Consider the following 19,992-nt stretch of genomic DNA (forward strand, 5'->3'; position numbering starts at 1 on the left):
CCATCCCGTGGGTCAGCGCCCCGCACCGAGCGCCCACTCGCCCGGTGGGACCGCGGTCGGGAAGAGGTGGCCAGGGCGCGGGGGACACGCAGGGACGGGGCAGGGGGAGCCGGTGCCAGCGAGGGGAGAGCACGGCGGGGAAGCGGGGTTCCTTCTCCTAAAGGCGGTGGGGGTGCGGAGAGGGTGAACCGGCACCGGGGCGTGGGACGGAGCACGGAGCACCGCCCGGGTACCGCGGCACGGAGCGCATCCCCGGCACCGGGGCGTGGGACGGAGCGGGGCTCACCCCGGGGACCGGCACCGGGCCGCGGGATGCGCCCCGGCCCCCCCCGGGCAGGCTGCCCCCTCCCCGGGCTCCAGCGCCTCCCGGTGCCCCCACCCGGTACCGGTGCCCCCACCCCGGCTCCCCCTCGCACCCCCCCGCTGCCAGTGCCGGCGGTCCAGCGCGCCCCCTCCCTGCACCCCCCGCTATAGCGCGGCCCCTTCCCCCCAGTGCCGCCCCCCGTACCCCTCCCACGCGCCCCCCCCATAACACGCCCCCGGCTCTCCGGTGCCACCCACCCGCACCCCCCCGGCCACCCCTATGCATCCCCCCGCTACAACGCGACCCCCCTCCGCCGCCAGCCGGCCGCACCCCCCGCCACAAGCCCGCAGCGCAGCCTGCCCACACCCCTCCCGAGCGCCCCCCGCTACAACGCCGCCCCTCGCCCCCAGCGCGGCCACCTGCGCCCCGCTCCCGCCCAGCGCCGCCACACCGCGGCGCCCCCCGCTATAACGCGACCCCTCCCCAGCGCAGCGCAGCCCACCCCAACGCCGCCTCCCGCTGCATCCCCCCGCCCCGCTACAACGCGGCCCCTCAGCGAAGCCCACCCGCGCCCCTCACTCCCCCCTTCCACGCACCCCACCTGCGCCTCCCCCCCCGGCTACAACGCGCGCTCGGCGCGCCCCACCTGCACCCGCGCGCGACAACGCCGCCCCGCTGCGACGCCCCCCCCCGCCCGCTGCACCGCGCCCGCGCCCGCTATAGCGCGCCCCCCGCCGTACCTGCCGGCGCGGCCGCCCGCTCCCATGCTGGCCGGCGGAGGGGCGCGGAAGGGCCGCGGCCGCCCTCCTCCTCCTCCTCCTCCTCCTCCTCCTCGCCCTCCTCCTCCTCCTCCTCCTCACCGCCCGCCCTCCTCCTCCTCCTCCTCCTCCTCCTCCTCCTCCCTCCGCCTCCGCCCGGCGGCTGCGCTGGGGCCGCGGCGCGGGGACACTGCGGCGCGAGCTCCCGCCCGCCGCCGGCCACTCGCACAGGTGATGTCATTCCCCGAGCCGCCGCCGCCTGACGTCACCGCGGGGCGGGCCCCCTCCCCTCCTGGGGAGGGGGGCGCGCGGGGGGGGGGGGGGGGGGACGATCGACGTCACCGCGGAGGCGAGGCGCGCGCCGCCGGGGCGTGGCCGCGCCTTAAAGGCCCCGCGCGGGCGCCGCGCACGTGGGCGCGGGGTGCGAGGGCGGCGGGGCCGCGGTGCGGTGCGGTGCGGTGCGGTGCGGTGCGGTCCCTCCCCTCGGCCGTCCCAGCGCTTCCCGTTTGGGCGCCTTTGCGCTGTTCCGCTTACCGGCCGCCCTCGCCGTCGTTCTGCCATTTGACGTGGTTCCCTTCACGTATCGCGATAGTCGATCTGGTTTCCACACAGCGCCCTACCGGTCTCAACAGCGTCCACCCTGGCTCCCTCCCTCCGTGAGTCTCCCACGTTCAGCGTATCCCCCGTAGTGAATGTCTTGTGTTCCATCCGCTTCTCCCCTTGGATCTATTTGCCCTATTTAACGTACTGCCCGTATTCAACATAGTGCCTATCTTCAATGTTACCTATAGTCAGTGTTACCTATATTGAATGTATTTCCTATCGTGAATACACACACATGTAATATATTCATCATATGTGATATTTCACACCTTCAGTATATTCCTCATATTCGACATATTCCCCATATTCCATGTATTCCCCATATTTAGTATATTCTCCATATTCAGTATATTCCCCATATTCAGTATATTCTCCATATTTAATATATTCCCCATATCCAATATATTCCTCATATTCAACATATTCACCATGTCCAATATATTCCTCATATGCCATATATTCCCCATATCCAATATATTCCCCATATCCAATATATTCCCCATATATTCCTCATATCCAATATATTCCCCATATGCACTATATTCCTCATATTCCTTATATTCCCCATATCCCATATATTCCTCATATCCAATATATTCCCCATATGCACTATATTCCCCATATTCCATATATCCCCCATATTCCATATATTCCCCATATTTAGTATATTCCCCATATTTAATATATTCCCCATATTCCATATATTCCCCCTATTTAGTATATTCCCCATATTCCATATATTCCCCATATCCAATGTATTCCCCATATTTAATACTCAGTGCCTTTCCCATCCTTCCCCTTCGCTATTTCCCACCCACGCCGCTCCCCGCCGGGGACCGTTTGGCCCCACCACCGCGGCTCCTTCCATTTCCAACCCCCCTGGTGCCCCTCGGAGCCTGCGATGCCCCGTGATGCCCCCAGCCTCTGGGGACCAAATGCAAAAATTTGCAAAAAAATTGCAAAAAATTGCCAACGTTTACAAAAAAGGGGCAATGTGAGAGCGGGGCCAAGGGCCGGCGGTTCAGCGAAGTGGAAGAACAGCGATTGTGGGAGGGCTTGGCTTCCAAAGCCGGAGGAGTGATGCTGGGGAAATGCTCTAAGACAGAAACACCTTTCAAACAGGAAAAAAAAAAAGGGAAAAAAAGAAAAAGGCAAAAAGAAGATAATTTTTTTATCATTTTCCTTTTCTGAAGCTCCTGAGCGTGCCGGGGCCCAAATCCAAAACTCTGGCGAAGCAGCCGGGCGCTCTCGCTCGGAGGGCAAACACCCGCTCCCCCATCTGCCGCTCCGTGAACTTTCCTTCATCCCCTCGTGCGCCTCCTAATACTGACCAAATGTCAGCCGAACGCCGAGTTTTAACTGTTCTGGGGAAATCCGGCAGAAAAATGTTATTATTTCTCTTCCGGGGGCCGAGAGGAGCCGCTCCGCCGCGCAGCCTCGGGGCGCGGGCATTGGTACGGGATTTTGCTCGTTTTCCTGTGTGACGAGAACCGCCTGTTGTTCGGCCGAGAGGTTGCCGTTGCTACGGCCTTGGAAATAAATTGTGGGCATTAAACCTGCTCCGTTTTCCTGGAGACGCCAGGAGAACGCCCTCAGCTCTCAGTGCCGCCGTCAGAGCTGCGGGCGGAGGTGCCGCGCCAGCCGGGAGGGCGTGGGGCAGCGCCGCGTCCCCGCTGCCGCGGGGAGGTGCCTGGAATTGGACGGGGAACCTAAAATTGATTTAAACATTACTTTTCCGTTGTAGGAAAGGGCAATTTCCAATTATAGGAGACCATAGAGATCCATAGGGGTCTATAGAAGCCCATAAAGACCCACAGGGGTCCATAGGTGTCCATAAGAACCCAACAAGACCCATAGGGGTCCATAGGGGTCCATATAGACCTGTCGGGGTCCGTTGGAGCCCATACAGATGCATAGGGATGCATAAGAGCCCATAGGGTCCATAGAAGCCCATAAAGACCCATAGGGGTCCATAAGAGCCCATCAAGACCCACAGGGGTCCATAGGGGTCCATATAGACCTGTAGGGGTCCGTAGGAGCCCATACAGATGCACAGGGGTGCATAAAAGCCCATAGGGGTCCACAGGAGCACTTAGAGACCCATAGAGGTCCATAGGAGCCCATGGGAGCCCATATGACCCATAGGAGCCTGTAGGGTCCCATAGCGGTCCATAGGAGCCCACAGAGACCAGTAGGGGTCCATAGGAAGCCATACAGATGCACAGGGGTGCATAAGAGCCCATAGGGTCCCATAGGGGTCTACAGAAGCCCATAAAGACCCATAGGGGTCCATAAGAGCCCATCAAGACCCATAGGGGTCCATAGGGGTCCATATAGACCTGTAGGGGTCCGTAGGAGCCCATACAGATGCAGAGGGGTGCATAAGAGCCCATAGGGGTCCATAGGAGCACTGAGAGACCCATAGGGGATCATAGCAGCCCATGGGGACCCATATGACCCATAGGAGCCTGTAGGGTTCCATAGTGGTCCATAGGAGCCCACAGAGACCTGCAGGGATCCATAGGAGCCCATACAGATGCAGAGGGGTGCATAAAAGCCCATAGGGGTCCACAGGGGTCCATAGCAGCCCATAGGGTTCCATAGGGGTCCATAGCAGCCCATAGGGACCCATAGGACCAGCTACAAGGTGCCCACCATACTGCTGCGGGGTCCAGCCCCGCCTTCTCGTCTCCTGGAAGAGGCCAGGCTCTGCCCTGCACACCCCTTCCCATCCTTTCCTGCGGCATCTCCTATGCGCTGGGGATCGATCGCCGATTTTCTTCCACATCCGGAAAATATCCGCTTTCTCCATCCGCCCGGCTCCTCTGCGAACGGCTGCGGAGCCTGGTGGCAAACACCACAGCGCCACGGCTCCCGCGTCCTATCTGCGGCATCTCTGTTCTTAATGGATGTATACTGCTTTACAGTAATTTCCTCATTTGCCATGCAATCAAATCCTTTGATCAGACATGGGAGAAATGTAAATATCAATTATTAACCATCCCATTCTGGTCTTGCTTGACTGGATTTTTTTTTTTTAATTATTTTTTTAGGAAGAAATTGATTCGTTTGCAATTCAGTTCTCCAACATATTTTTAATTAGGATGCTTACATTTCTGGATAGGCTATATTTTTGAAGGGGGAGAGATTTGATCACTAGAGCAATCGATGCCTCCATGTATATTTTATAGCTGAGAGATAGTCGTGAAGGAAAGTGTAAAATAAGTGGGGGGGGTTAAATCCTGTGCGTAGAGGGCTGCTATACCGTGGTTTAAAATCTCCGCGGCCAAATTTGCTGCTGTACAGTCATTTATAGCCCTTCAAAGCGTGCGAAGCGTTGGCATGAAATGGAGAGGTGGCCAGGAAATTTCTGACAGAATATTTTTCCATCTGCAAATAGTTCTTTTTTTTTTTTTTTCATTTGAGAGTGAAGCATTTTGTATAAACATATTGCCTTAGGCAAAAATGGTTCTGGAAATGAAAATAATTAACCCCCCCCAAAAAAAAATTAGAAGAAGGGTGAAACTCAGCTGCTTTCTTTTCGGCTTTCCATTTGGAAATGGTTTTCCACTGGAAGGTATAGAAGTTTCTGGTGTATATACGGCCTGAAAAGTCAGGCTGGGGCTGCGGCACACATTTCTCTCTGCATTTCGGCATCCACGCTCTCGTGACATTTTCAATGGTGCCAGTTTTGCAGGAGGTAATCCCCATCCTTCCCTCCCAGAATCCCAAATTTGGCTTCAAATTCAGGAAACTGGGAGCATTCTCCTCTCAGCCAGGCTGTTTATTTGCTTTCTGGAGTTTTATTGAAGCTCTGAGAGTTGCATTTTGCAAGCTGTCTTCCTCCTGAAAGCGAGCAAGCTGCGCCTCTTCCTTAATCATCTGCTTTTGTTTGCTTGAAGGAAAATACCGAATATCTCATGACTTGCCATAAAGCCGTGAATGACTGCGAGGATGCGCAATTGCTGGGTGTCCTCATGACTAACGGGTGAGTTTTCAGGTGCACGTGGAGCCTGCGGAGATGTGCCCCCAAATCCTGCTTGGGTTTTTTTTTTTTTTTATGGGTTGATCTGCTAAAGTGTGTGACATCTTCTCAGGAGCCCAGCGGCGGTTGGTGCGGAGAAGCTTCTGCGGTACTCCTGCGGTGTGAAATAGTCACATCTTAATGCCATCTTGTCATCGTGTTGTACCAAGACGATGTGATCCGGCCCATGCAGACACATTTTCACAGAATCACAGAATCACAGAATCATATAGGTTGGAAAAGACCTTTAAGATCATCGAGTCCAACCATAAACCTAACACTGCCAAAAACCACCACTACACCATGTCTCTAAGCACCTCATCCAAACGTCCTTTAAATCCCTCCAGGGATGGGGACTCAACCCCTTCCCTGGGCAGCCTGTTCCAATGCTTGATAACCCTCTTGGTGAAGAAAAATTTCCTAATATCCAGTCTAAACCTCTCCTGGCGCAACTTGAGGCCATTTCCTCTTGTCCTATCACTTGTTACCTGGGAGAAGAGACCGACCCCACCTCTCTACAGCCTCCTTTCAGGCAGTTGTAGAGAGCGATGAGGTCTCCCCTCAGCCTCCTTTTCTCCAGGCTGAACAACCCCAGGGCCCTCAGCCGCTCCCCATCAGCCTTGTGCTCCAGACCCTTCCCCAGCTCCGTTGCCCTTCTCTGGACACGCTCCAGCCCCTCAATGTCCCTCTTGTAGTGGGGGGCCCAAAACTGAACACAGTATTCGAGGTGCGGCCTCAAAGTGATTTTGTGGGTCCTCCAAAGCGTAGCAAGACTTTTTGAAGGTGGGAGCATCCTTTATCCTGTAAACCCAACGCCCACATCCAAAGGCGTCACCTAAGGGAATCAAAGGTTTGGCCTTGACCTTGACACCTGGGGTTTGTGCTGGAGCCAAATTTGCTCCCAACTTCTTTTCCACCGCGTTTTTGTTTCCGCTGGGGTTTAATTCATCGAAAAGCTGGGGTGGAAAGAGAGTCTGCTCCAGCAGCTGTAGCCGCCGTGCCCAGACATGGTCACTGGTGGGTTGTGAAAAAAGCTATTGATCTCCCCCTTGATGGCATTTGAATTCAGTTCTTAAATTAAAGCTGGTAAAACAACAAGTTAAAGAGCACGCGCGGCGCGCGATCGATGCTGGCTTGTCGCCGGTTGAAAGGGCAGGTGCCGATCCATAAACCCCATCCGCCGGGAGAGGAGCCTGTGCCGCGACCCCAAGCCGAGAGCAGCAGTCGCCGCTATCACTTCTGGCAGATGCCGAATGCGTACGTACCTGCGGCCTCGGGTAGACCTGCTAGGGGATAACGAATTCTGCAATTTCATCAAATTTTCTGTTTAATTTCCATTTTCTTCCAACCAGAGCAGATCAGCGGTTTCACCGGTCACCAGAGGATTCTGGCAGGTCAGCCACGGGGCGCAACCGACCCCCCCATTTCCAGAGCCTGCCTTATGCCCTCCGGGGGAAAGTCTCATCAGCGGCTGAGAAATCACTCCAAAAAACTCACCCCAGGCTCTTCCTGAGGCAGAAACTCCTCTCCCGATCTAACTTAATGGTTCTCCATTGCTGCCATCCCACCAGAACCCAGCTCCTGCGCAGCAGCGGTGCCGGGACAGGGAGGCTGGGATGGAGCAGGGGGAAGGGGTAAAACCGAGCTCACCGCTGCCGTCAGGAGGTTTTGCTCCAGCCTTGTGCTCTCTCCTTGCTCCCAAGTCCTTAACATTTATTTTTTTTTCCAGAGAAAACCAGCGAGGAATAAATTCCTCTATAATCACAGCGATGGGGGGAGCTCCTGTGAATCCGACCTGCGCGAGGCTGCACGCCGGCCCCAGCCTCGGCCCCCGCGCTGCCCAAACGCAATGGAGCTGCCAAGGGTGATAAGGAAAAATGAAAACCCTCTCCTGGGGTAAGCAAACAGAGCCGGGGGATGTGCTGCGAGGCTCAGCCCCCCCGCCAAGGCTTGAGCAGAGCTGCCCCTGCTTAGAGGCTCCCCCAGAAAAGTGTCCGTCAGCCGCATGAAAAAGCTCCCTGGGCTGCAGGAGCGCGTTTGAGGCACAATTTGCGATCTGGGGTAATGCACAATGGAGGCAAATGCCTTCCAGCAAGGCTTTTTTTGGGGTGTGAGGGTGCCCGGGGGCTGCGGGGCGGCAGCTCGGGCTGGAGCGGTGCAGAGATGCACCCAGCGCCATCCTCAGACTGGTTTCCAGCAGCATTGCTGGTGCCTGGGGACCTCGTTTGGGGTCAGAAGACGGGCACGCGTCAAACACGTAAGACACACTTTGGCACCGTCTGCTCCTGCAGAACAATAGTTACTCTTCATGTTAGTTCAGTTACAGATCAAATAATCTGAAAAATTCACAAGTGGCTGCGGATACAAATTAACTTAACAAAACATTTTGAAAACGTCTCCGTACTGGGGAGAATACAAATGTGGCACGCTCTGGCGGGAGAGAAAAGCCAAGTGTCTGTACCGGAGTCCTCCACATCAACATTTTCCCCTCGTCGGATAACACAGAAAACCGCTAAAGCTGGATGAAATATAATAATAATGCGGTCCAAGATGGAGCGATGCCATATGGAAGCCCAGGGAAGTTTTCACTGCTCTTTGCTCCGCTGATGTTTTTCAGCTGTGTCATTGGTACTTTGCTTTATCAAGAACATTAGGGGCCGAATTCTGTCGTCGCAGTGAAAAATGGCAGGCTGAATTTTCCTCCCTACTGCACCAAAGTCATTGGTGTTGCAGGAAGGTAAAGGACAGAGGTATTTGGCTTGTGGTCACCGTTTCGTAACTGCAGAGCAAAAGCTATAAAAGCTTGATGAATCTTTTTAGCTTCCAAGCCTAAAACCGGCTCTTTGTGCTCCAGCCTGGCTCGGTGCAAATGCGGGTGCTTTGGATCAAGGCAGCAGCATCCTTGTGCCCGGTGCCGATAGCAACTTGTTACGCGCAGAAAGCAGTCTGTTGGGGAAATACGCCATCAGCTGATTTCCCTCTGGTTTCATTTCCAGGAGGGAGGTTTCCAGCTCAGCTGCTCGGTGGGGCTGGAGTTCACCCTCTGCTCCGTGGTGCCTAAATTGAGATGGGTTTTGGTGTGGGGAGAGGAGCCCGTGGGATAAATATGGAATGAGCTAAATAAGGAAAAGCGGCGTGGGATGCTGTGAACAGCCTCACCGAGAATGTAACCCACTCCGTATGTAAGGTCCAAACTCACGCCCACGCTGGGGGTTGGCTTTCCCCACCACGAGCCAAAGCTGACGTGAAACCGCAGCGCGGCGGGTGCCCTCCCGGGGCGACTTCCCAAACGCCGGCCAGACCCCGTGGGAGCGATGAGGGAGGAGGGGAGAAGCAATGGCAAGAATTTCCCCTCCTTGCTGCAAACAAGTTTTCCTTCGGCAGTGGAAAAGGCGGGTGGGCGCTGGTGGGTCTGCGAGAAGGCGGCACGTCGTGGCTCGGCTGGCCGCAGCCCCCGGCATGCACGCACCCTGGGCACCGTTGCTATAAGCCGGGCACGCGGCTTTCTTGCGGGCAAAGCAATGGCACATCGCTTGGCGCGGAGGCAGAGAGCGTGTTGCAGGGCGTGCCTTGGGGTGTCTTCTCCTGCCCCTGGGCTGGGTCCCCCGTGGACCTCCCGCTCTCCATCCATTAGTTATTGCCTCTTCTTCCGCTTCCAGCTGCTAAACCAGGCTTTATCCTCACCTTCCTGCTTCCCTCGGGTTTGCCCCCACGCCGTACGCACCTCTTCCAGCCCAGTGCAGAAGGATCCCTGCAGCCAGGGCTGAGCCCCAGTCAGCCCTGCCTCTGCCTTTCCCCGCTGCACCCCAAAGTCCCGCTCAGCGCCCGTGGCCCCCGTCCCAGCTCCCCTGTGCTCGGGGTCACCCCATGGAACTGCTCGGGGTCACCCCATGGAACCGCCAACAGAAAAAAACCCCTTTGGGCAGCACCGCATGAACAGGAGCCACCCGCATGACTGCTATTGCCGTTATTATAATCGCTCCTCCCTGGCCGGAGCAAGCAGCAGACGCTTTTTGTCTGAATGAAATGAGAACAAAACTGGTTGGAATAGTGCAGCGAGATTAGTCATTACTCATTTCACCTTCTTTGGGAGCCGCTGCTAATTGAGACGCTCAAGCATCGCTGTCACCTGGAAGCTGACTCACTCCGGCCCCGGCGCTCGGACCCCGCCGTGCCGGCAGGGCTGTACTTATGGGTGTCACTCAGCCCATCTCCGCTTTTGGTTTTGTCCTGGTGAGCCCTGGAGGCTAAAAGGGGGGGAAAGCAGAAGAGACAAATGGACTCGTAAACTCCAATGGGCCATGGCAGAGCATCGCGGTGCGGCAAGACGCAACCCAGGGCTGCCGAGCCAGAGGAACGCACGGGGAGGAGAGGAATCCCTCTCTGCTCTTCTCGCTGAACCCGCTGCCCTGCTTTCTTTGGCTGGGGAATTATGGCCGATCGATGCCTGGTATTTATACAGCCCTCATTACCATAGCAGCCTGTATCCCAGGAGGAGCGAGATGCCTTCACGCCGGGTGCCCGCGTGCAGCCCTTCGTCCCGGCTGCTCTGCTGGCTTTGCCATCTCCGGGTGTCCGCTGGGTCCACAGCGTCGCTGCTTGCAGAGAGTTTCGGCCCTGCTCACGGCTGCGCCGGCCAGCACCCACCGCTGGGTGCTGCGCCCGCTGAGCCAGCGTCAGCCACGGCGTCAGCCCCACCACGGGAAAATGGCAGCGGGATGGCCACGCGTCCGCTGCCCTCCTGGGGCCAGAGCTTTCCACTGGCACCGGGGAGCGACTGCAGACTAATATTGCCATAGCAGGGACCGGAGCGAGCTCAGGAGTCGTGGCGAGAGGCAGCAGGAGGAAAAGCTCGTGCGCAATGCCGGGCTCAGGCACCGAGGCCGGAGCGGTGTCACCTCCAAGAGGTGGCAGCTGGCTGAGACTGTCTATGGGCACAAGCAAGTGATGCTTCCCCGTCACCATCTCCAGCGCCCCTGGTCCAGCAAACCTCCCTCAGGAAGCCGGTGTCTCTATGGAAAAGTCCATCAGAAGGAAATGCAAAATGATGGCAATTCTGTAGTCGGAAGTGTGTGTGTGTGTGTCTGAAAGGAGGCTGTAGCGAGGTGGGGTCGGTCTCTTCTCCCAGGTCACAAGTGACAGGACGAGAGGAAATGGCCTCAGGTTGGGCCAGGGGAGGTTTAGACTGGATATTAGGAAATTTTACTTCACCGAGAGGGTTATCAAGCATTGGAACAGGCTGCCCAGGGAAGGGGTTGAGTCCCCATCCCTGGAGGGATTTAAAGGTCGTTTGGATGAGGTGCTTAGGGACATGGTGTGGTGGTGGGCTTGGTAGCGTTCGGTTTACGGTTGGACTCGATGGTCTTAAAGGTCTTTTCCAACCTATACGATTCTGTGATTCTGTGATTCTGTCTGTCTGTCTGTCCTGTAGGACCTCACAGAGGAATGACCCCTCCAGCATGATCCTAGGGGTAAAAAAATCTGCATCTGTCCCCCAAGATGGCTCTTTGCAGGTCTGTGCCCCGTTGGAGCGTGCGACTGTGCTGGGGAATTGCTGTGCTTGGGGCAGGGAGAGGAGCTTTTGTTTGGACTGCATTAAATTATCCAGAATATAAAATAGGAAACAGTCTACTAAGGCTGAATGAAACGTGCCGTATGGGACTCCGGCGATCTCTGCGCTGAACAAATGAGGTCTTCATGCTCTGTCTGCCCTCGAGGAGGAAGAGAAAGAATTATATTCCTTCCTTCCTTCCTTCCTTCCTTCCTTCCTTCCTTCCTTCTCTCCTTCCTTCCTTCCTTCCTTCCTTCCTTCCTTCTTTCCTTCCTTCCTTCCTTCCTTCCTTCCTTCCTTTCCTTCCTTCCTTCCTTCTCTCCTTCCTTCCTTCCTTCCTTCCTTCCTTCCTTCCTTCCTTCCTTCCTTCTTTCCTTCCTTCCTTCCTTCCTTCCTTCCTTCCTTCCTTCTCTCCTTCCTTCTCTCCTTCCTTCCTTCCTTCCTTCCTTCCTTCCTTCCTTTCCTTCCTTCCTTCCTTCTCTCCTTCCTTCCTTCCTTCCTTCCTTCCTTCCTTCCTTCCTTCCTTCCTTCCTTCCTTCTTTCCTTCCTTCCTTCCTTCCTTCCTTCCTTCCTTCCTTCCTTCCTTCCTTCCTTCCTTCCTTCCTTCCTTCCTTCTTTCCTTCCTTCCTTCCTTCTCTCCTTCCTCCCTTCCTCCCTCCCTCCCTCCCTCCCTCCCTTTTCCTGTCGTCCTTTCCCAGACAAGAGGCCGGTAGGAGACTGCGGCAGATTTGGCTCCGTGTCAGCCAGAGAAGCCCGCAGAGACCCGGCTGCTGCCTGCGCAAGCCCTGGCAGCGGGCGCTGCCCATTCGCGCCGGGCAGCGAAATGAAGGCTTCCCCGTCCTGGCGGAAGCTCCCGCATCCCAGGCACCTGCAGGGCGGGAGACTGGACCAAGCTCTTTGCAAACATCTCTTTTTCTAATGGAATTTCTCCCCGACGCGGGTCCCCGAAGCTTCACTCGCGCACGGGGGAAGTGGAGTTTAAATGGGAATTTCTGGCTTTTATTTGCCTGCCAGCGGGGGTGGGCGGGCGGGCGAGGCGGTTTGGAAGGATGTTTTCCTTTCGTTTTGCAGTCTCACTGGACAGCTATATTTAGGCCAGTTTCTAATTTTCTGGGCTTAATTAATGAGCTGAAGTTTGCACTCACAGGCATTTGAAAGGTTTGGGAAGTTCAGCCTGGTCACCGGGCAGGAAAAAAAAAAGTCTTTCTTCTCTGCAAGCCCTGGGAAGCGACCTGCAGATCACCCCGGAGGAAGCACCTCCGCGGGCTCGCCCGGCCACGCCAGCCCGGACCCCCGGGCACCCCGCGCACAGCACGGGCTCGCGCACACGCCGCCGCGCAGCTACGCGCCACAGCGACGCGCGCAGCGCCTACGTACCCGCCGCCGCAGGGGCGTGCTGCCTGCGTTCACGGCATCCACCGGGCACCGGTCACACCAGCACGCGGATGTGCCGCCACAGGCGTATACGGTCCTTTCACCGGCGTATATGAGCCTACAGGCACCTGGAGAGGTTTCACTCTTAATTTTTTCTCCCTCCCGAGTGGGGCTCGGACGCGTTGTGGCTGCACGCGCCCCATGCTGGGTACAAGCAGTCCCGCTTCACCCTGACACGCAGCCCGCGACCATCGCTCTAATCACGTAAAAGGGTTTCAGAGGACGGACGGCTGTAAATCTTTCAAGTTTTAAGCCCCTGTCCAGCTTCGGGTTGCCACCTGGCTGCTTGCCAGATGGCTTGGCCGATTTTCCTACGGACGTGCCAGACGCTCTTGGAGCAACTCCGAAGGCGTGTTGGCCAGTTGTCCCCGTTACCTGGGCGGCTTTTTAGCGTTTAACGAGGGTGCTATTATAACCCGCTGCCAAATGCCTGGGGTGCTCAAGGAGATCTGAGGGCACATCCCGGCTCATCTCCGGGGTCACCCAGCCGGACCGGGACTGGGGACCCGGACCAGAGCCCTCCCTGGGATTTGCTTATTGTTTTTCCAGCTGAGCTTTGCCTCGCCGTACCTGTGGGGTTAATGCTGCACAGCCCCCGCCCGCTCCCTGCCTGATGCGCTGTCAGGCGTCTGTCCAGATGTGTTAGGGCTGAGCGGACCCACGGCTGCCAGATGTGCCCCCGCACCCCTCCGCGCCCCCGTCTCACCAGGTGTGCCGCAGCGGAGGGGAGACGCGGGTGCTGCCCCTCGCCCCTGCATCGCCCACCCCCCCCGGGGTAGTCTGAACGTCCTGGGGTACGTCTCAGGAGCGGCAAACGGGAGGAAAGGGGCAGCCACAGAACTGCTGGAGCGCAGGGTTTGGGGGTTCGGGGGGCTGGAGAGTGACCCTCGCAAAGGAAATGTCATTCCTCCGGGGCAAATTGAGCTAAGAAAGAAGGCAATAAGACCTGGAAGGGTTTGGGTTTTTTTTTTTTGGTTTTTTTTTTGCAATAGCCTCCTTCCCTGGTGTTAACTCATACTAAACACTGCATTTTAAGCTTGCTTCCCTCCTAGCCCCAGTCAGGACCGCATTCTTCCCCGGCACCTACGTGGTCATTTACACCAGCACAAAACAGGCGCAGAGCGAGCTGCAGCTCGGGGCTGAGCCCTCCCTTGCTCTGCGCCAGCGGCCCCGCAGCTCTCGCCCAGCGCTGCCTCTCGCGCTGCTCCCAGTTTGCTCACGGGGCCGTAGCAGGGAGAGCTCTCGGCCCCGTTTCCCACACCGATAAGGGACCGGGCATGGGACATCAGGGGTAAAAAATACAGGAGAGAGGAGAAGCAGCTGGAAATAAGGTGTTTTCTGCGTGACAAGGCTTAATGCCAGAGATCTCCCCAGCTCCTCATGTAAACACGCTTACTCCGCTTCGCTTCCCCCAGGACCGGCACCGTCTTAAAATAGATCTAGCTTAAAATAACACCTTGCTTAACCCCAGGCAGATGTGTAGGTTTTCTTTTCCAGCAATAAGGAGGTTTTTTTTCTTTCCAGTGCGAAGCTGTTCAGCTAGAAATAGGGACCAGGGAGAGAGGAGTGAGGGCACCGGAGCTACAAAGCTGTGCCCTGAAGCCAGCGGTCGGGTGGCCCCAGGCTGCCCTGCCCGCCAGATGGGCAGAGGCTGCAGCCGCCCGGCCTCTTTCGGGCTGAAATCAGGCAGATTTGTGGGCAAAGAGGGCATTTCTGGTGTGGAAGTGCTATAGCAACCGGGCGAAGGAGCTTGGAAGCAGCTGAGAAGGGAAATAAATAAAAGCGTGGGTGGAAAGCAGAGCGATGGTAAAACGAGGAGAAGACCTGGCCATCCCCGGGCGCGGGGTGGGGAACGCGGTGCCGAAGCACCCGGGGGCTGTTTCTGTCCTGTGGGTTTTAAATTTAATTTCCGAAGAGCAGCTATGGGGCACGGGGGAGAAGCAGCAGGGCCAGTTCCTCCGGGTGCCCCAGCTCTGTGGGTCTGCGGGGTCTTTCTCATCCCCCTTCCCCTCCCGTGGCGGTGGGTGCCATCGCCCCCTTGTCCCCCAGCGCCATCCAGCCTTGCACAGCACCCGTATTTTTGGGGCTGTCCCTCCTCCCCGCCCAACTTTCAATTCTAAAAAGAAGCTGCAATTGCTTTCTGGCCGGTTAAAGCTTTGAATTTGCCGGTGCTGGTGCATCCCTTGCTGGCGGGTGCGGTGACGTGCCAGGGAGCACCGGGGCCCCATCCCGGGCACCCTCCTTGGCAGGAGGGAGAAATCCCGCACCCTGGGAGCTGCAGCAGAGATCGAATACCTGCACCCTGAAACGGAGCCACCGGACACCCTGGCCATGGGAAAAAACACCTTTTTATTAGAGCTTTCTCCATATTACATTTGATTTTATTTTTCCTTCCCCCCCCCCCCCCGCCCTTCCCTCACTGCCACGTTTTGGCAGGATTAATTTGAGATAAAGTTAGCCTGAGTGACGGCCTTTGCTTTTGTGTTCTCCTTGTCTATTTTCCACCTCGCTAAACCTCGAAAAACTCCAGAGAAATTCTCTGGCTTCCAGCCTTGCCAGGGGGCCCCAGCTCAGCCGACACTCATCTGCCGTCTCTGCGTTCAACCGCGGGGAAAAAAAACCCCCACCTTCTGACAAGGGTTATTTTTATTTCTAATGAAAAGCGAAGCCTGCTGTGCACAGGTGGAGCGGGACGGATGACAGGCGCCGAGGTACGCACATCAAAATGATTGAGGGCTCAGGTTTCCCAGAGGAGCCTTTTTTTTGGGAGGGTGGGGGAGACCCCCCAAGCCCCTGGTATTTGGTGGTTTCGCAGCCTGATCGGTGATAAAATGTCACCCTTGTGTTCGGAGGAGGTGAGGGCTGGAGGGATTGTGGCAGGATGGCTGCGATGGTGCGAGCTGAGCCTCTGCTTTGTGCTTTGCTGATGCCCTGGGTCGGTTCACGCCGTGACGGATGCTCCGGGCTGCACGGGCCGGAAGCAGTGTAAAAATCAGTGTAAAATCAGCGTAAGCCAGAATCAGTGTAAAAAAGGTGCAAGGTGCATGTGGGCAACCCAAGAGCCAGGGCTTGGTGCCGCCTGCCAGATGCAGGACCTGGCGGTCACCCCGGCAGGCTCCACAGTGGGTTTTCCTCCGTGACGCAAAGATGTAGTTGACATCCAGCTTGGCCCTGGTGGGGTTTAGGCAGGGGACGGTGGCACGGGCTGAACCTGAGCTGCCGCCGGCACGCTCACCGGCCTCCCATCCCTCCGGTTCAGCCCGTCATTGAGCTCCGTTATTACTTTTTTAACATTTGCTTCTGGACTTGGAGTAATTATTTCTCCAGCAGGGTGGAGGTTATTAGGATAACCGCTCCCGTTGTTAGTTTAGATTAGTTTGGGACGGAGAAAGGCAGAGAGAAGCCGTTGCTCGGAAGACGGCGCGGTTACGAGCTGGAAAGGGCGGCTGGAGGGAAAGTCGTGCGGTCCCCCGAGGCTGCGGGGGGCTGCTGGAGGGGCTGGTCCCGGTCCTTCCCAGGAGGGTGGGCTTGCGGGGAGCTGGCAGCCTTATGCCGAGCTTGTGTGTGCAACCCAGAGAGCAAAACCCCGGCTGCAAGGCTGCGGCGCTCACCCGCTGCGTGCGTTCAGACGCGCCAGCGTGCAAAGCTTCTCCCTGCGAGCCCTTGACTCCACCGAGCCGAGCTCCGGCTTTCTTTTGCACCCCAGGAAGGGTTTTCCAGCTCGCTCCAGATTTACACCGCCGTGCCGCAGAGCAGCCCCGGCGTGGGAGTCGGAGCGTGTTTGTTGACACTCTCCCACCTCCGAGCCGCATTATGCAGCTCCAGTAAATGCCCTTTCCATCTTGCTCTGATCATTAGCCGAGAGTATTCCGCTCCAGAGCTTCGCTATAATGAAAGGCATTGAACTTCGGGATCTCAATTAACTATAGCAAACGCTCTAGATCCTAGGAAAATACTTTGCTCAAATTATATTGCAATAATAATATGTACGTCCATTTACTCCTCTGGAGCGGAGCGGGCATGCGCCATGTATCTCAATTTTGCTTCTCTCTCATGTCGTTAGCTTGATACGTACATCTCTTTCCTGCCCAATGCACAGAGTCATTCCTAATTCCTGGGCTCCTCTGCCGTCTCACAGAACAAAATTGAACCTTAATGCCACGTGGCACTCCACCTCTGCCTGATAAGTAAATTCCAGCTCTTAATGAACGATACCAAGTCATTATAATTAATAAACAGATGCGGGCACCCGGTCCTTTGGCTGCTAACTCCGTCATTTGCAAAGCCGTCCCTCCGGCAGTTCAGATCTTTGCAGCTGGAAGGTCACACTCCAGGTTTGGGGGTAATTTGGGGAGGAGGGAGAAGAAGCGGCATCCGCAGCCTTTAAACGAGCAAATATTTCTTGTGGCGTGGCGGGGAAGGAGGCAGAGATGGGGAAGGGTTTGGGCATCTGCACGGTCCCCACTGCCACCCCATCAGCTCACGGCGAGGGGTGCGTGGGGGCGGGACCGGGAGATGAGTTTATTTTGCCCGTATCTATGTGCAGATGGGGGGCGGGAGGTTGCGCTGCGTGGGATGGGATGCTGCCCGCGTGAACGGGGCCGGCAGAGACGTGCTGGTGCCGTTAGCCAGCTCGGCCGCCGTTAGCCAGCTCGGCCGCCGAACGCTGCTGCCTTCCCAATCTCGCCCAGCCTGCAGGAGTCTAATAAAACAAGTCCACACGTTACAAAATCAATTTCCTCTCTATTAATTTGGGTCTCTTAAGATTTATCATCGTCTTTCATCACCAGATCAAAAGCAACTGGCAAAGTCTCAAATAACCTTTTAATTCTGAGCCGAGAGCCAAGATCCAGATATATGTAGCTGTGTCCTCTGGGGGGGCACTGCCCGAAGGAAATGGGGTCCGGCACCCCGATTCCAGCCCGGGGCGCAGCGCAGCTCGGCCGCATCCTTACCTGCGGTGAGTCTCAGCCCGGCTCTTGGCTGGAGCGGGGTGGCGGTTCGTGATGGAATTAATTACAGTTCTTCCTCTGCCTTCAATCGAAACCCGCACTTTGATATTTATGTTCCCAGTTGTGGGTTGCGGACTTGATTCATTAAGATTTGCATAGTAATTGTTTTCTTCTAACGATCTGGGAGGATGGCACCGTAGGGAGACGCGTCCTGCACACGCGGGCGGGCGGGCTGGAGCACATCGCTGAGCAGCGTGGCCGCCCCCCAAGCATCGCGCCTCTGACCGGCGTCGAAACGGGGCCAAAATGGGGTAAAAAAGGGGCCAAAATAGGGCTGAAGGCTTCTGCATCTCCATCCCACCGCTCTGTGCCCGGCGCAGGGCAGAGGATCAGGCCCACCCGCATCTGCCACGAGTGCCTGGAGGGAGCAGGCACTCCTGGCATCGCTGCGGAAGGGACCTGCAGCTATTTTTTCATTTGCAGAAGGGTTTTTTCATGTTAAAACTCAAATTTTCCGCTGGACAGACCTGATTTCCGCATGTTTCCTGAATTGCACGTTTGGTTTTGATGGACAAAACTAGCCTGAAATGATCAAAACTTCCTTTCTGGTGCTTAGAAAGAAAAACTCTCCTGTTCCTCCAGCTTGAGTTGAGAACAAATTCACGTGCAAAGCGGCATAAAAGACAGGAACCATTTCAAAATGACGGAAATATCTGATATTACTGAAATCCTCGGCCAGCGCTGCCCTTTCCCCTCTGCCTGGCTCCCAAACCTTTCATTTCCCATTAGTTCCCGTCAAATGTTTGGCTCTGGTCGGGGATGGGAGATCTGGGAGAAGAAAATTCCCTTGCTGGGGGCTGGGGGGGGAATAATAAAGATGAAGAAAAGCTTGTTTTCTTGCTCAAAAGCAAACCCCGAGTCTCTGTGCCCATCGTGAGAGCTCGGGGAGCTGCCGCTGCCTCCCGGGAGCAGCGCGGGGCCGATGCGAAGCGCCTGGCTCCCGTCCCAGATTTGATGGCTTCGCTTCCCCCCGCCCTTCTCCCGCTCCTCGTTACATTTGTATATTTGATGATCATTTCACATTCATGCGGCGGCTGGGTCTCGGCGGAGAGCAGCACCTCGGCGGCGCGGAGCTCTGCAGCTCGATCACCAAACGGCCAATTTCTGCCCCAAAACGTGGTTGGCTTCTCCTGACCGCAGCAAAGGTGATTTGGGCCGGCGCGGCCACATCTCTTCCATCGTCCGTGACGATCTCATTGCTCTCAGCCCTCCGGAGCGAGATTTGATACACGCTACTTACCCGCTATCTGATCTCAGCTGTGTTCTTCTTTTCTAGTTTTTCTTTATTTTCTTCTTTCGTTTTATTATTAATAGGTTTAGGTCTCTCTGGGAGCCTGACAGAGTGACTCCCGGGCTGCAATTTATCCATCGTTATCAGTCCCCGCTCCGGCCCCACCGCATCACTCCAGCCCTATCCGTTTCCAAGTCAGGAAACGCAGAGAGAAAAACTTTGCAAAAAGCAAAAGTGGAGAAAGCCGCCGAGAGCCCTGCGGGCCGCTGACAGAGGAGGATGTGATGCACGTCCCCACCCGCTCCGTGCAAACACGTGGACCTGGGCACCAAATGCTCCTGGGATTTGTAATTTCTGCTCTTTTGCTTTGCTGGGTGCTGAGCGAGGTGCAGAGCGGCCGCAGCTGGGTGCGCGGGCGCATTTTTCTGCCTGCACCTCACGTGCAAAGCATCAGAGAAGCAGATTCCCCTTTTGCATTTGGCAAAGTCACTTATTTTTGGTATTTTATTCTTTTTTATATGCTTGATCCAGGCAGCCCACAGTAATGTGACCACGGGGAGGGGAGAGACCAGGAACCAAAGAGATCTCCCGGGGTTTGGTCGAGGAAGGAGCTGCTGCTATAAATGCACCTGGGGCTCGTATCTCACATCTACACACACCCGAAAAATTACCACTTTTTTGCTCCTAAATTCCCAGGAAAAGGGCTGGCCGTGCTCGCGATGCTCCCGCAGCTCCCTGGATGCAGAGGGGAGAAAACTCCAATGAGTTACTGGACCAAAAGCTATCAGCCCCGAAGCGTCCGCAGCATCGGGATCGGGATCCCCAGCCCTGCCGCCCCCCCCAGCGCTTTGGGAAACACAAACCGACAGCGGGGAGTGATTTATGGGGAGAAGCAGCCGATATCTGTATCGAGCCGCCCTCCCTGTCGATGCCTCTCCCTGGCACTGCCGCCTCTGTAATTAAGAGTTGCATGGCCAGAGAGGGGAGAAACTGGGGCTGCCGGGGGAAGCACAGCAAACTGGAGATGTGGAAATTCGTTGTTTCCCCAGCTTTTCTTGTCCTCTGGAGCCTGGGG

General features: G+C 56.3%; 1 protein-coding gene across 1 annotated transcript in view; it reads right to left on the reverse strand.

Annotated features, from left to right (window-relative positions):
• The window catches only part of PTPRS (protein tyrosine phosphatase receptor type S), a 162,692-nt gene extending 161,566 nt beyond the window's left edge, over positions 1-1,126 (reverse strand). The window contains exon 1 of the mRNA XM_075524605.1: positions 1,045-1,126. The gene's annotated coding sequence lies outside the window, so the exon portion shown is untranslated. The remainder of the gene's footprint in view (positions 1-1,044) is intronic.
• Between the last annotated feature and the right edge of the window lie 18,866 nt (positions 1,127-19,992).

This window comes from Mycteria americana, chromosome 24 (genome assembly GCF_035582795.1).
Source record: "Mycteria americana isolate JAX WOST 10 ecotype Jacksonville Zoo and Gardens chromosome 24, USCA_MyAme_1.0, whole genome shotgun sequence".
NCBI classification, from domain to species: Eukaryota; Metazoa; Chordata; class Aves; order Ciconiiformes; family Ciconiidae; genus Mycteria; species Mycteria americana.